Source organism: Hyla sarda, chromosome 4, assembly GCF_029499605.1.
Source record: "Hyla sarda isolate aHylSar1 chromosome 4, aHylSar1.hap1, whole genome shotgun sequence".
Classification (NCBI taxonomy): domain Eukaryota; kingdom Metazoa; phylum Chordata; class Amphibia; order Anura; family Hylidae; genus Hyla; species Hyla sarda.
The window spans coordinates 133,441,041-133,447,040 of record NC_079192.1 but is presented as its reverse complement, the minus strand read 5'-3'; positions in this window follow the sequence as shown (position 1 = coordinate 133,447,040).

Below are 6,000 nucleotides of genomic sequence, written 5' to 3'. Positions count from 1 at the left end.
TTTACACTCGCATGTTCTTGTAGACCCAATTTTTGAATTTTTACAAGGGGTAAAAGGAGAAAATGTATACTTATATTTGTAGCCCAATTTCTCTTGAGTAAGCACATACCTCATATGTCTATGTAAAGTGTTCGGCGGGCGCAGTAGAGGGCTCAGAAGGGAAAGAGCGACAAGGGGATTTTGGAGAGTACGTTTTTCTGAGACATGGTTTAATCAAAGTAATGACTGGGACATATCCATACCAGGGCACTCTTTCTACAAAAGAGAGAGAGAAGGCAAGAAAGGAGGAGGAGTGGCCCTATATGTGAAAGGCAGCATAAAATCTAACCTAATAAAAGTTAGTGAGGCAAACATAGAGTTAGTTTGGGTTACGTTGCAGTTTGGTAATCAGACAGTAACTCGTGTAGGTGTGATATACAGACCACCTGGCCAAGTTAAAGAATTAGATGATCTACTATTTGAAGAAATAGCTAAAATGACAATGAAAGGAGAAGTTATCATTATCGGAAACTTCAATCTTCTGGATATTAACTGGAAAACCAAAATAGCTAGTTCTGCCAGGAGTACAGATATTAAAAATTCCCTACTGGGATTATCTCTTCAATAAGTGGTTGAGGAGCCAACCCGGAGGGAGGCCATTTTGTATTTGGTATTCACAAATGGGGATTTGGTATATAATGCTATTATAGGTTAAAGCTTGGGATATATTGATCACCAGTCAGTGTGGTTTAATATAAGAAAAGTGAAGAGTCACACCAAACAAAAACAAAAGTTTTAGATTTTGGAAAAACAGACTTTTCAAAAATGAGATTAGTCATAAATGAATCCCTATCAGACTGGAACAGTTTACATGGAGTCCAGAAGAAATGGGACTACTTAAAAGACGCATTATTGAAGGCAACAGCAAATTGTAGAAGACTTGTCAGTAAAAGCAGAAAAAGGAAGAGACCACTGTGGTACTCAGCAGAAGTGGGCAAAATCATAAAAAACTAAAAGCTAGCATTTAGTAATTATAAAACAACCCAGAGCAATGAAGATAGGGAAATCTATAAGATTAGGCAGAAAGAGGCCAAGCAAGTCATAAGAACATCTAAAGCGCAGGCAGAAGAAAAACTAGCTCAGTCTGTGAAAAAATGGGATAAGACATTCTTCAGATAAATAAATGAAAAAAGGAAATTAAAAAAAGGAATAACTAAATTAAAAGCAAAGGAAAGAAGGTATGCAGAAGATAATAAAGGGCTAGTCGACTACCTTAATTAATACTTCTGTTCACTTTTTACAGAAGAAAAAGAAGGAAAAGGACCTCCATTAGGGAGGAAGACTAATGAATCGTTTGATGCATGTGTCTTTACAGAGGAAGAGGTTCTATATTTGCTGTCTAAAGTGAAGACAAATAAGTCACAGGGGTCTGATGGGATAAACCCAAAATTATTAAAAGAGCTTAGTGGTGAGCTAGCAAAACCGTTAACAGATTTATTTAACCAATCACTGGTAACAGGAGTTGTCCCGGAAGATTGGAAATTAGCAAATGTTGTGCCCATTCACAAGAAAGGTAACAGGGAGAAATCAAGCAACTATAGGCTAGTAAGTCTGACATCAATAGTGGGGAAATTAATGGAATCCCTACTAAAGGATAGGATTGTAGAACATATAAAATACCATGGATTGCAAGATGAAAAACAACATGGGTTTACTTCAGGGAGATCATGTCAAACAAATCTTATTGATTTTTTTGACTGGGTGACGAAAATAATAGATGGTGGAGGGGCAGTAGACATCACATATCTAGATTTTAGTAAGGCTTTTGACACTGTCCCACATAGAAGACTTATCAATAAACTGTAGTCATTGAGCTTGGACTCCCATATTGTTGAGTGGATTAGGCAGTGGCTGAATGACAGAAAACAGAGGGTTGTAGTCAAAGGAGTATATTCAGAGCAAGGTCTTGTTACCAGTGGGGTACCTCAACGATCTTTACTGGGACCAATTTTGTTTAATATCTTCATTAGTGATATCAAAAAAAGGTCTCGATGGTAAGGTATGTCTTTTTGCTGATGACACAAAGATATGTAACAGGGTTGATGTTCCCGGAGGTTTACGCCAAATGGGAAAGGATTTAGGCAAACTAGAAGAATGGTCCGAACTCTGGCAACTGAAATTTAATGTGGATAAGTGCAAGATAATGCACCTGGGACGTAAAAACCCTCGGGCAAAATATAGAATATTTGACACAGTCCTTACCTCAGTATCTGAGGAGAGGGATTGAGGAGTAATTATTTCAGAAGACTCAAAGGTAGGAAGTCAATGTAATAGAACAGCAGGAAATGCTAGCAGAATGCTTGGGTGTATAGGGAGAGGTATAAGCAGTAGAAGAGAGAAGTGCTCATGCCGCTGTACAGAACACTGGTGAGGCCTCACTTGGAGTATTGTGCGCAGTGTCACGATGCCGGCTGGCAGGTAGTGGACCCTCTGTGCCAGAGAGGGATTGGCGTGGACCGTGCTAGTGGACCGGTTCTAAGCCACTACTGGTTTTCACCAGAGCCCGCCGCAAAGCGGGATGGTCTTGCTGCGGCGGTAGTGACCAGGTCGTGTCCACTAGCAACGGCTCACCTCTCTGGCTGCTGAAGATAGGCGCGGTACAAGGGAGTAGGCAGAAGCAAGGTCGGACGTAGCAGAAGGTCGGGGCAGGCAGCAAGGATCGTAGTCAGGGGCAACGGCAGAAGGTCTGGAAACACAGGCAAGGAACACACAAGGAACGCTTTCACTGGCACTAAGGCAACAAGATCCGGCAAGGGAGTGCAAGGGAAGTGAGGTAATATAGGGAAGTGCACAGGTGAAAACCCTAATTGGAACCACTGCGCCAATCAGCGGCGCAGTGGCCCTTTAAATCGCAGAGACCCGGCGCGCGCGCGCCCTAGGGAGCGGGGCCGCGCGCGCCGGGACAGAACAGACGGGGAGCGAGTCAGGTAGGGGAGCCGGGGTGCGCATCGCGAGCGGGCGCTACCCGCATCGCGAATCGCATCCCGGCTGGCAGCAGGATCGCAGCGCCCCGGGTCAGAGGACGTGACCGGAGCGCTGCAGCGGAGGGAGTGAAGCGAGCGCTCCGGGGAGGAGCGGGGACCCGGACCCGGAGCGCTCGGCGTAACAGTACCCCCCCCCTTGGGTCTCCCCCTCTTCTTGGAGCCTGAGAACCTGAGGAGCAGACTTTTGTCAAGGATGTTGTCCTCAGGTTCCCAGGATCTCTCTTCAGGACCACAACCCTCCCAGTCTACTAAAAAAAAATTTTTCCCTCTGACCTTTTTGGCAGCCAAAATTTCCTTGACCGAGAAGACGTCCGAGGAGCCGGAAACAGGAGTGGGAGGAACAGATTTGGGAGAAAAACGGTTGAGGATGAGTGGTTTGAGAAGAGAGACGTGAAAGGCATTAGGGATATGAAGAGAAGGAGGAAGAAGAAGTTTATAAGAGACAGGATTAATTTGACACAAAATTTTGAAAGGACCAAGATAACGTGGTCCCAACTTGTAGCTAGGGACACGGAAGCGGACATATTTAGCGGAGAGCCATACCTTGTCTCCAGGGGAAAAAACGGGGGGAGCTCTTCTTTTCTTATCCGCGAACCTCTTCATGCGTGAAGAAGCCTGTAAGAGAGAATTTTGGGTCTCTCTCCATATAATGGAAAGGTCACGAGAAATTTCATCCACAGCGGGCAGACCAGAGGGCAAGGGGGTAGGGAGGGGGGGAAGAGGGTGACGGCCGTACACCACGAAAAATGGGGATTTGGAGGAAGATTCAGAGACCCTGAAGTTATACGAAAATTCGGCCCATGGAAGGAGATCTGCCCAGTCATCCTGGCGGGAGGAAACAAAATGTCGCAAATAATCACCCAGGATCTGGTTAATTCTTTCTACTTGTCCATTGGACTGGGGATGATATGCAGAGGAAAAATTTAATTTAATCTTGAGTTGTTTACAGAGAGCCCTCCAGAATTTAGACACGAATTGGACCCCTCTATCCGAGACAATCTGCGTAGGCAACCCGTGAAGACGAAAAATGTGTACAAAAAATTGTTTAGCCAACTGAGGCGCAGAAGGAAGACCAGGAAGAGGGATGAAATGTGCCATTTTGGAGAATCGATCAACGACCACCCAAATAACGGTGTTGCCACGGGAAGGGGGTAAATCAGTAATAAAATCCATACCAATCAGAGACCAAGGCTGTTCGGGGACAGGCAGAGGATGAAGAAAACCAGCGGGCTTCTGGCGAGGAGTCTTATCCCGGGCACAGATAGTGCAGGCTCGCACAAAGTCCCCAACATCCGTCTCCAGAGTCGGCCACCAATAGAAGCGGGAGATGAGTTGCACAGATTTCTTGATGCCCGCATGACCTGCGAGATGGGAGGAGTGACCCCATTTGAGGATTCCGAGGCGTTGGCGTGGAGAAACAAAGGTCTTTCCTGGAGGAGTCTGCCTGATGGAGGCAGGAGAAGTGGAGATCAGGCAGTCAGGTGGAATGATGTGTTGCGGAGGGAGATCAACTTCTGAGGCATCCGAGGAACGAGAGAGAGCATCGGCCCTAATGTTCTTATCGGCAGGACGAAAGTGAATCTCAAAATTAAATCGGGCAAAGAACAGAGACCACCGGGCCTGGCGAGGATTCAGCCGTTGGGCCGACTGGAGGTAGGAGAGGTTCTTGTGGTCGGTGTAGATAATAACAGGAAATCTTGATCCCTCCAGCAGATGCCTCCATTCCTCAAGTGCTAATTTAATGGCTAGAAGCTCTCGATCCCCGATGGAGTAGTTCCTCTCCGCTGGAGAGAAGGTCCTAGAGAAAAAACCACAAGTGACAGCATGCCCGGAAGGATTTTTTTGTAGAAGAACAGCTCCAGCTCCTACTGAGGAGGCATCAACCTCCAATAGGAAGGGTTTGGAAGGGTCAGGTCTGGAGAGCACGGGAGCCGAAGAAAAGGCAGACTTGAGTCGTTTAAAGGAGTCTTCTGCTTGAGGAGGCCAGGACTTGGGATCAGCATTTTTCTTGGTTAAAGCCACGATAGGAGCCACAATGGTAGAAAAATGTGGAATAAATTGCCTGTAATAATTGGCGAACCCCAAAAAGCGTTGGATAGCACGGAGTCCGGAGGGGCGTGGCCAATTTAAGACGGCAGAGAGTTTGTCTGGATCCATCTGTAGTCCCTGGCCAGAGACCAAATATCCTAGAAAAGGAAGAGATTGGCATTCAAACAGACATTTCTCAATTTTGGCATAGAGTTGGTTGTCACGAAGTCTCTGAAGAACCATACGGACATGCTGGCGGTGTTCTTCTAGATTGGCAGAAAAAATTAGGATATCGTCCAGATATACCACAACACAGGAGTATAACAGATCACGAAAAATTTCATTGACAAAGTCTTGGAAGACGGCAGGGGCATTGCACAGTCCAAAGGGCATGACCAGATACTCAAAGTGTCCATCTCTGGTGTTAAATGCCGTTTTCCACTCGTCCCCCTCTCTGATGCGGATGAGGTTATAGGCGCCTCTTAAGTCCAATTTAGTGAAGATGTGGGCACCTTGGAGGCGATCAAAGAGTTCAGAGATGAGGGGTAAGGGGTAGCGGTTCTTAACCGTGATTTTATTAAGACCGCGGTAGTCAATGCAAGGACGTAGGGAGCCATCTTTTTTGGACACAAAGAAAAATCCGGCTCCGGCAGGAGAGGAGGATTTACGGATAAAGCCCTTTTTTAGATTCTCCTGGACGTATTCGGACATGGCAAGAGTCTCTGGGGCAGAGAGAGGATAAATTCTGCCCCGGGGTGGAGTAGTACCCGGGAGGAGGTCGATAGGGCAATCATAAGGCCTGTGAGGAGGTAGAGTCTCAGCTTGTTTTTTGCAGAAAACATCCGCGAAGTCCATATAGGCCTTAGGGAGACCGGTTACTGGAGGAACCACAGAGTTACGGCAAGGGTTACTGGGAACCGGTTTTAGACAGTTCTTGGAACAAGAGGAC